Source organism: Euprymna scolopes, chromosome 7 (assembly GCF_053919585.1).
Source record: "Euprymna scolopes isolate OS-2025 chromosome 7, ASM5391958v1, whole genome shotgun sequence".
NCBI classification, from domain to species: Eukaryota; Metazoa; Mollusca; class Cephalopoda; order Sepiida; family Sepiolidae; genus Euprymna; species Euprymna scolopes.
Window position 1 is genome coordinate 87,156,002 of NC_136488.1, and position 11,921 is coordinate 87,167,922.

The 11,921-nt window shown below is 31.9% G+C and overlaps 1 protein-coding gene across 21 annotated transcripts in view; it reads left to right on the forward strand.

Moving 5' to 3' along the window:
• Positions 1–11,921, forward strand: part of LOC145279820 (otoferlin-like) — a 1,618,966-nt gene that overhangs the window by 837,036 nt on the left and 770,009 nt on the right. The gene's annotated exons all lie outside the window — the stretch shown is intronic.

Sequence of the window (11,921 nt, forward strand, 5' to 3'; positions counted from 1 at the left end):
TATAGCTGAAGGAACTCAAATTATATATACATATATATATATATATTTCTTCATAAGCTTTGATTTTGGTTTCGATTCAAGCAGACGCACCCAAGTCATATGGATATATTTTTTTTAGTTTTGAAATCACAAATGTATAATATATCAGAATTGATAGAAAATTGACTTTATAATAATAATATATGACATCTGCAAAAATTAAAATATCATATTTAAGCATACTTTACGACCGGGTTACGCCGGGCGTCCCTGCTAGTTTAGATACATACTTTTGCAGTCTTAACAAAAGAGCTACAATAATATCAGGACGTTTCCATTCATGCTGAACATCCACAAAATGCCAACATCAATATATTATTACATATGAATGAGTCCGCTGTGAAATTTCCACAAGTCCAGCTAGTTATTATTACTATTATTATTATTTTTTTTAAATCATTATTATTATTACTACTACTACGACTACTACTACTACTGCTACTACTCACAAGGAGTTTTCACATGGAGCATCATCAAAAAGTTCGCTTTGGGGACAAACTGTGCTGTTTCCTAGTGACTGAGTTACAACTCCCCAAATTACCAGTACTCACCATCTCTTACGATAACCATTTAAATTAGTTTGCATTATTATTTTTTATTATCATTATATATTACGCTTATCGCTCCGTCCGTTATCATGAAAGGAAAGTGGAATATTCCAAATAAACCTTGTGTCACCCTTGAAAAAAAAAATTGGTGTCGCTGGTGAGGCAAAGCTAATACAAATGATTTCTTTCTTGGCCTTTTGGCTAAAATCAAAGTGTTCTTCGGTGCTCCATTTCAATTTCTTCTCTCTCAGTGGAAGGGCAATCCTTTACGACTAAGACAATTTTTCTCCATGTTATAAAACGACCCTGGTGTCTAAATCTGTCCCGTGGGGAGGCATTGTGAATAGGTACTATGTTTTATGTAACCAAGTTTTAATATTAAAAAAAGTAACTGGAAAGGGTATTTCTTATTTAATTACAAAATGCCCTGGAAATGTCACTTCTGATTAATTATAAAATGCTCTGGAAAATGTCCGTTCTGATTATTTTTTTTTTGTTTACTTGCTTCTCCACAAGGGCGAAATTGGACATGAGTTCGGTTAAAAATTTAGGGGGAAACCAATTCCCCAAAAGGGGCACTCTGGTCAATAACAAAAATAAAAATTGTATCAGTAATGAAGGATTTCTCCTCCATTAACCAAGACCAAAAAAAAAGGGGGATTTAAGTCACTGGAATGCTGAAACTGATAGTACACTCAGACATTCATGTTGAAGCAATGGTTACCTAATCCCTAACCGTGTTAATGTTTTTATGTATTACTTTCGAAAAGCTGCTTAAACAGTTTATGATTTAAACATTACTTTATTTCAAGTATATTTTAAGCAGTGGATTACGGGATATGAAGTCAGTCCCAGAAATTACTCAATCCGTTTACGATTTAAACATTACTTTATTTCATGTATATTTTTAACAGTGTGGTGGAGGATATTAAATCAGTCCCGAAAATGGGTGAAACCATTTACGCATTACACATTACTTTATTTAATGTATATTTTTAACATTGGGGTGGGAAATATGAAGTCGGTTCCGGAAATGGCTGCAACCATTTACGTTTTGGACATTACTTTATTTAATGTATATATTTAACAGTAGGATGAGAGATGAGAAGTCGGTCCCGGAAATGTCTGAAAAAGTTTACGATTTATACATTACTTTATTTCATGTATATTTTCAACAGTGGGGTGGAGATTATAAGTCAGTTCCAGAAATGGCTGAAACAGTTTACTATTTAGACATTACATTATTTCATGTATATTCTTAGCAGTGGGTTTGGGATATAAAGTCGATCCCAGAAATGGCTGAAACAGTTTACTATTTAGACATTATATTATTTCATGTATATTTTTAGCAGTGGGTTGGGGGATATAAAGTCAGACCCGGAAATGGCTGAAACAGTTTACGATTGACACATTACTTTATTTAATGTATATTTTCAACAGTGGGGTGGCGGACATGAAGTCAGTCCCGGGATTGAATGAGATGTGCAAATATATACTATCATAAAGCATCGCTCAGTATTGAATGAGATAGGTGGAAAACATATAGTAGCAACATACCCAGCGTCGCCCAGGGTCGAATGAGATAGGTGAACGATATATATTAGCAGAATAGGCGGCGTCATCTGGGATTGGATAAGATAGGTGAAACATGTATACTTTGAGAATACCCAGAATTGATTGATTTGTTTGTAATGAAATAATCAGCCAAGGCGATATATCAAAGTTATTATTTAAGTAAGGGGGAGCGACATAGTGGGTTAAAATTATGAAAATTATTGTACAAATTAGTAACATATCCAAGAATTATAAAAAATGATAAAATGTGAGTTACTTGATTTATGTGTTTGTAATAATATAATAAGTCCAGACAATATATCAAATATATTATATAAGCAGAAGGGAGAGGCATAATGTGGGTTTTAATTATAAAAATTATTGTCGAAATTAGTAACATATCCAGGATTATGAACACAGATTAAATATGAGTTAATCGATTGTGTGTTTATAATAAAATAATCAGCCCAGGAAATATATCAAAGTAATTATGTTAGTAAGAGAGGGCGATAAGGATGGTTTAAATTATGAAAAATAATTGTCGAAATTAGTAATATATCCAAGAATTATGAAAAATGATATGTTATTTAATGCATTAGTGTGTTTGCAATGAAATAATCAGACCAGACAATATATTAAAGTTATTATTTTAGTAAGTGGGCCGATGATGTGGGTTAAAATGATGAAAAATGATTGTCGACATTAGTAACATATCCAAGAATTATGAAAAAATGATGAAATGTGAGTTAATTGATTGGTGTGTTTGAAATGAATTAATCATCCCAGATTATATATCAAAGTTATTATTTTCGTAGTAGGGGGGTTGATAATGTGGGTTAAAAATATTTAAAATAATTGTTGAAATGAGTAACATATCAAAGAATTAAGAAAAATGATTAAGTGTGAGTTAATTGATAGTTGTGTTTTTTATGAAATAATCAGCCCAGACAATATATCAAAGTAATTTTTAGTAATAGAGGGCGACGAGGATAGTTTAAATTATAAAAAAATTATTGTCGAAATTAGTCACATATAAGAATTACGAAAAATGACGAAATGTGATTTAATTGATTCGTGTGTTTAAAATAAATTAATCAGCCTAGACAATATATCAAAGTTATTATATAAGTAAAGGGGAAGGAGATAAGAAGGGCTTAAATTATGGAAAAATTATTGTCGAAATTAGTAAGATATCCAAGAATTACGAAAAAATGATGAAATATTAGTTAATTGATTGGTGTGTTTGTAATGAAATAATCAGCCTAGACAATATATCAAAGTTATTATTTAGTAAATAGGGAAGGGCGAAAATGTGGGTTAAAATTATGAAAAATGATTAAATGTGATTTCATGCATTAGTGTGTTTGTAATGAAATAATAAGCCAAGGCAATATTTCAAAGTTATTATTTTATAAAGGAAGGGGCGATAATGTGGGTATAAATCATGAAAAATGATTGGCGAAATTAGTAACATACCCAAGAATTATGAAAAATGATGAAATGGAGGTTAATTGATTAGTGTTTGTAATGAAATAATCAGCCCATCAAATGTATCAAAGTTATTATTTTAGTAAGGTTGAGCGACAACGTTGGTTTAAATTATAAAAAAATATGTTCGAAATTAGTAACATATCCAAGAATTACGAAAAATGATGAAATGTGAGCTAATGTATGTGTGTGTTTGTAATAAAATAATCAGCCTAGACAATATATCAAAGTTATTATTTTAGTAAGGTGTGCGATATGGTGAGTTTAAATGATGAAAAATTATTGTCAAACTTAGTACCATACACAAGAATTATTAAAAATGATGAAATGTGAGTTAATTAATAGTTGGTTTTTATGAAATAATCAGCCGATACAATATATACAAATTTAATATTTTAGTAAAGGGTGTGGCGATAATGTGGGTTGAAATTATGAAAAATTATTGTCGAACATAGTAACATATTCAATAATTATGAAAAATGATAAAATGTGAGTTAATTGACTGGTGTGTTTGTAATGAATTAATCAGCCCATGAAATATATCAAAGTTATTATTTTAGTACGGGGGCAGTACAATTTTGATAAAAAAAACTTCAATAATATGATCGTGCCTTTATTCATGCTGAACAGAACGCTCACAGCATGCCCAGCAACAATATATTACATATGGAAAATGCTGCTGTGGAATTTTCACAGGTCCCGCTAGTTATTATTATTATTATTATTATTATTATTATTTATTTATTTATTTATTTATTTATTAGTTACACATTAAGAGTTCTCACACAGGTAATCATAAATGATTGCTTATTGATAATAACCGGTGATGCTCCCTAAAGTCAGATTCCCAGTACTCCCCACTTCTTTCGATAACCATTGCACATAATTTTACCTTATCGCAACAGTCGCTTATCGCTTATTATTGACTAGCGAATGAGGAGAAGTGTTATGGTAAGGGTATTGATCAACAAAGCCCTAAAAAAATGTTTCAATCCCTCCCCCCCCCCCCCCGCTAAAAAAATCAAAATAGCAGTGAGTACCTGTGCGAACGCAAAAAAATGCAGTAAGCAGGCAGGAGACAAGCTCGAACCTGCAACGCTAAGAGAAAAAGGAAGTGAAAAAAAAGCGAACGGGTTAGTCGCCGCGCCCACTGTGGCAAACGCCGCTGCCGCCGTTCAAATTAAGCTTAGTCATTGCAAGGCGTATGATAACTTTGTAAAAATGTCAACAAAAAAAGTAATCCATCCTTGTAAAAAAAGCGGCCCAGTTAACGGTGAATGAATGAATGTTTTTGGCCAATTTATGGATATTTGTTGGTTGAGTGAAGTACACTTAAATATGATATTTTAATTCTTGCAGATTTCATATATATTATTATAAAGTTAATGTTCTTTCGATTTTTATAGATTATAAAATGCGATTTCAAAAATAAAACAAATATATCCATATGACTTGGGTGCATTAGCTTGAATCGAAACCGAAATAAAAGCTTATGAAAAAAATATATGTATATATACATATAACTTGAGTTCCTTCAGCCATAATCGAAACTGAAACCAAAACGTATGAAGAATTCTTGATAAAATTATTCATTAAAAGAAAAAATAGATTACTGAAGTGCCATCAGTTATAAAGAATTCTTGGTAAAATTATTTATGACAATAAATGGAAGTACATAAAAATTAAACGACCCGGTTGTAAGCATGACACAGAAAATAACACACACGCTATCGTATTAATATATAGATAATAATAATAAAAATTTGATATTTGTTTTTCTGAATCTGAAACCATATCTTATATTCTATAAACGGGAGAACGTGTCTTCTCAAACTATATATTCAACGAATTTTTAATCTACAGACTTGACAAGTATATATAGGTTATTTAGACATATGGACAACTTTTTAATTGGTTTTCATCTGGAAAAAGGGGATTTTTAAGGGGTCAAAACTGACAAATCGCTACATGGGTGGCCACCGGATTTTTATCTGTTTCGTAACTGCGCATGCGCGGTCCTAAAACTTCTCTATGTTAAGTATGAGTTGGTTTTTAAACACTTTTAGATAGTCATGTCAAGCTAGCCTAATGGTTATCGTACTTGACTCACTGTTTAGTTTCAATCTCAGCTTGAGTATTTTCTTTTTTTTTACTTAGAAGAAGTGGACGGTTCAGAAAAAAACATAATACTCGTATGCACATATAACTGTTTCTGTATGAATTAAAATATGACATTTATGCCTATTTTAGGACCGGACAACACCGGGCGGCCTGCTAGTTATTATTATTACTATTTTTAATGTTTGATTTAAAGGGGAGTTGTTGTTATGATAATATCCTTCAAGGTATTACCTCTTCCCCTTTTTGAGGAGGGCACAATGCAGGATATGTTTTGTTGTCATTAGACCATCCTCCCAAGCATTACCTTCTCTTAAAAAGTTAGTTTATTATATGTCTGTTTGCCATATATGCCAGCAAAAATATGCGATATTCCTCAGACAGATGTGTAGGTTATGCATGAATGAAATGCAATTTGAATTGTCCTAATCATTCGTAATTTGCAATTAACTCACCAGGTGACTCATCTTATACTAAGTTTCTGTCTCCCCTATTCACTGTAGTTTTTTTCCCTCGTTTTTCTCAATCTTATTATTTACTTTATCTATTTCTCTAGCTTCCGTGTCTCTCTTTATTTTTCTGTTTATTGATCAAAAGTAAGAATCCCCACTCCTCCATCTCTTCACCCATTTTTTTACGCGTCTCAGCGTAACAAAACCTTCCCCAGTATTCTGATGGATCCATTCTCGGCTATTGATTTTTATCCTTCTAGAGTTGGCCATCGAGGGCGGAGGGCGGGGGGCGGGATAGATTTCTCCCTACACACTAACTTTGTGGAATCTTGTTGCAATGGAAAGTCATTGGCTTAAATAATAAAACCCTACCCACTAATGGTGTTGTCTTATCATCTACCTGACACGTCTTAACCCTTATCCTTGAGTGGTCTTTGGGTCTTGATAAGCGATGACTTCTCCCTAGTAAAAGAAAAAAAAAACAGATAAAACATGAAACAGTTCTGCGTGAGAAATCATTTTACTTTCCCTGAGACGGGTATTCTTCTAGTGTAGATGACGAGAAGCATAAAATTCAAGCCAAATACACACCATTTAACAAAAAATAAATTAATATTGAAACGCTGACACAAAAATTAGTTTGTACTGATATATATATATATATATATATATATATATATATATATATATATATATATATATATATATATATATATATATATCTTCTTCTAATTTGTCTTGGCTTGTTGACATCTACCCCATTCCCAAGCACCAAGTCATAAGCCCTTACACTACCTCTAACTTGAATGAATTCAAATATGCCAAAACTGTCAGGCACACTGTCTGGATAGAGCAAAAAAGAAAAATCCATTGATCTACAACTCACAAGACCATGGAATAGTCTCTAGGGATCCAGGGACGATACCCTTTTTCTGCGTCCTTTTTAGCCCCCCCCCCCCAGCACTTGAGTATTTTATGGATCAAGCAAACAGGATATGGCTTGTTGAGACTCTAGAGAATAAGAGCTATAAAAAATCATAAACATCTCCAAGAACTGGCAAGCCCCCCCCCCCCCCCGCCGATACTCATTGATGGGGATACTTTTATTTTGGATCTCATCTTTACAACTAAGGAACTTTACTTAGGAACGGCTGTCAGGGGCTAATGAAATTGAAAGAACACATTTTCTGGGTAAAAAAAAAGTTGTTTTTATAATCGGCCAAAGATTTGCATGCAGGGCTTAAATTGTAAATATATACTGTATATTAACCGGACTTTTTTCTTTGCCTAATCTTTTACTTTATTTATTTTGCATCATCATCTTCTGTCCAGACATAAGTGGACTATTATTTCTTTATTTTTTATTCTTTTTGTCTCCACATTTCATGAGCGATGTTTCTGACAAAGAGAATAGAATTGCTGTTTTCTTAGTCAGAATCTTCATCTAACAGTCATCGTTAGCTTATTTTTGACATTGAAGTTGCATCTTTTTTATTTTTGACCTTGAAGTCGTATCTTTTTTATTTTTGACATTGAAGTTGTATCTTTTTTATTTTTGACCTTGAAGTCGTATCTTTTTTATTTTTGACCTTGAAGTCGTATCTTTTTTATTTTTGACATTGAAGTTGTATCTTTTTTATTTTTGACCTTGAAGTCGTATCTTTTTTATTTTTGACCTTGAAGTCGTATCTTTTTTATTTTTGACCTTGAAGTCGTATCTTTTTTATTTACCTTGAAGTCGTTTCTTTTTTATTTTTGACCTTGAAATAGCATCTTTTTTATTTTTGACCTTGAAGTAGTATCTGTTTAATTTTTTACCTTGAAGTAGTATCTGTTTAATTTTTTACCTTGAAGTAGTATCTATTTAATTTTTGACTTTGAAGTAGTATCTTTTTTTATTTTTGACTTTGAAGTAGCATCTGTTTTATTTTTGACCTTGAAGTCGTATCTTTTTTTTATTTAGTTCCCTGCATCAATATTTGAGTACCATGCTCTTTTTTTTCTTTTGCATTGTTATCTTCTGCTCAAAAATATTTTGGCCATAAATATTTTTGAAACATCCGTAGCCAGCATAATTGTAATCCCTATATTAATAAAGTCGATTGTTCACTCTCAAGTAGAAATTAACCGAAGAGTCACTAAAGAAATCTTTTATACTGAACACTTACAACATTTCCTAAACGCGTTTCATGAAGGATGCATCTATTTCGTTCCGATTTCAAAATAATTACAATTATTCCTCACAAACTACTTTTTTCAATTACGCATTCCAACAAAACGGGTAGCAAAAACTTTCACTCTATCGATTTACTACTCACACAAAACACGTATTATTTCGTTTCAACTTCTTTCATCTTATCTACATAATACATATACGTTCGAAAAAACAATCGTTCCTTTCAAAAGAATATGGGAATATCGGATTATATAGTTTGATTGTTATTATCTACTATTTCTTATACTTTGTAAACCTATTCCGAAATATAGGGGTGCTTAAAAACAAACTCGACATAAGTTCCCTGCTTCCTAATAGAACTTCGATCTCCTCTAAATAATTACCTTTTTTAAATCGTGATCTCAATATTAAATAATCCTCCTTTCAGCACAAACAAATCTTTACAGATCTATGATGAACTATAATGTTACTTCATTTAATTTGAAACGCACAAGTCGGAAGCCAAAAGTTTTATTAAAATAATGTGTTCTGAAAATTGTTTTAGGTTAGAAATTGATTATTTTTAACAACTAATGTAATTTTCCAAATAACAGCTTATTACCATAAGCAGATTGATTGGAAATTCACTACTCTATCGAATATAGCGAGAATAAATATGAATAAAAGTGTTTTAACTAAATATACACAGTGCCCCCCCCAAATCCACACTTGTCATTTTTTTCAAAAACCGCAAATTCAAGCTAAATTGAATGTAACTGTTTAAACAACCTATATCTCATTTGATTCACCTTTTAATCTTCTATAATTTTATTTATTTGACTTTTAATTTCAGTATCCTAGTGTTCAGGTCAATTAAACAAATTAGCTTCAAATCGAGAAGGCAAAAAGAAATTCCGCAACAACAAATGAGCTTAAAAACAATCCACCTTTTAACATCTCACTTGTTGTTGTTTATAGGTTATACAACGTAACATTTAGTCCATATACCTCGAGTCTCTATTAATGATCATCAGGAGCTCATTACTCTTTACCTTTATGATTTATCCAATTGAGAAATCAGCCGCAGATTGAAATGTGATGAGAAAACGGTACGAATTACTGCAAAAGCACCAAAACATCGGCAGTATTCGTGATGCCCCCAAATCTGGTCATCCTGAAGTTACTTCTTACAGGGAAGACAATGCTACCAAGATGTGCAGTCTCAGAAACTGATTTGAAATGGCTACCAAATCCAACAACAGTGCAATCTTGTAAAAAGTGCTCTCTTTCTACAGTTAAGAACAGACTAAAGAAATTTAATTTGCAAGGCTGTGTTGCAAGACGCAAGCCAATGATTTTTGTAAAAAAACTGAAAGCGCCGTCTGAACTTCGTCAGATGCAATGAAGATCATGACTGTTTATATTCGTCAAAAGTGATTTTTAGCGACGAACACAAGTTTAATAGTCTAGGCAGTGATGGTAGGCAGTACTTCTGTCGAAGGAAGGATGAAGAATTTAATCCTAGGTCCACAGTTTGAACATTGCAAGGTGGTGGAGGTTCAGTTTTGGTAGCGGGCATTATTAGTGCCAATGGTCCAGGGCCTATAGGTCGCTTGCAATGTCGAATCAATTCGACCAAGTGCATTAATATGTTAACTGAGCATTTTCTACCCTACTTTGACCGGACTTTGGATGATAATCTCATCTTCCTGCAGAATAATGCTCCCATTCACACAGCTGGCAATGTCAAGAGGTTCCTTGAAGAGCATGATATTCCGTGTTTGGATCATCCTGCAAAATCTCCAGACCTCGATTCTATCGAAAAAGTATGGCATTACATCAACGCAATGATAAAATTTCAAATCTGGAAAAACTTTGGACAAAAATTAAAAAGAAGTGGGATGTTCTTTCACTGGAGTATTGCCATAGACTAATTGAAGAGAATGACCCAAAAGATTGCAGGCTGTCAAATTGCAGAAGTGCTATGGTACTAAATATTAACGAGTTCATAGTGTTCCTGTTGTATTTGTGTTGCATTAATTTTCTAAAGTTACATTTAAATAACAGTTTTCCATTGTGCGGAGTTTCTTTTTGCCTTCTCGATTTGGAGTTAATTTTTTAAATTTGAAGATACTTCAATTAAAAGTCAAATATGAACATGTAAAATTATAGAGGAATAAAAGGCGAATCAAATGAGTTGAGTTATAGCTTGTTTAAACAGTTACATTAAATTAAGCTTAAATTTGCGGTTTTTGAAAAAATGACAAACACGGACTTTCTTCTTAGCGCCATAAAATAACGTCGCCTCGTGAGATTTGAATTCAGTTGTGTTTTTTTTTCCAGAGGGGTGCTCATTTACTCTATAATCTTTAATGTTTTTTTTTTTATTCGTATGATTTTGCGAACTTCAAAATATTTCCATTTCATTTTATTAATAAGTTTTCTTTACCATTTGCTTTTTATTTGAAGAAAAAAAATAACAAAAAAAAAAAAACAGTTCTCCAACTGTTTTTTTTTTTCACGGACCACAAATCTGTCTCTGATGAGTTATTCGGTGAACTTCCGTTATTCTACGAAACCCGTGTAAGACGTACTTCATGAGCGTATGAATAAATTACTATCACATCTTCCGGTTTGGAAGAATTACGAATTACTGTAGGCTATATTTTCATATATATATATATATATATATATATATATATATATATATATATATATATATATATATATATGGTATGAAAATATAGGCTACGCAGAAACGTGATGTTTTATTCTTTAATTTCCACAGATAATAATCAAACTAAGTGCGTGAGTGTATTCTTTGTAATTGCTTTTATATGTAAGTACTTTTTACTTTAGCTTAATAACTGCAATCGTTGTTATTACTCACTTTTGAGTGGCTTGATAACCTTTCATTTGGCAGCCCTTTAATTAAATTTAGGTAAATATGGAAGCGGGACAACTTTATTTAAACTTTTTTTTTTTGTCAGATTATTATGCATAAATATTTATGATAAAATAATTATTAAAAAAATAAAGTTATAATTATTTTTTCGGTGCTTCTACAGAATTTGAACCTAACTAAACCAATTTTTGTAAATTTTTTCTAAAGTAAAGCTAAGGGGGCTTAGCTCTACTTTAAACCAGGAGAATGAAAACTTAGCCTGAACTTCTCGAACGGTCCTACTTTTCCGTTGTCAAAGTGTCATTTTTACCTAGTTATTCACTTTTGCCATTTTTACATTTTCCATTTTTACTGGTGCCATTTTTTACAGAGCTTCAGGATGAGTATAGGAATCGGAATTTGAAAAATTAAAAGAAATATATTTCATCTTAAAATATAGGTGCTAAGACATTGACCACATCAGATGTTGACCAGGTTAGAAATTGTATTTTTTTATTATTATTTCTTTTATGATGAGGTTTTGCCTGTATGGAAACCCGGGAAGGAAAAGTCAGACTTAATCAAAAGTTAATTCTGTCCCCTTTTAATTTGATTGTTTAATAACATAAATCAAGTTGACAGTTCACAAATTGAAGAGAGAGAGAGAGGGGGGGGAGAGAGAT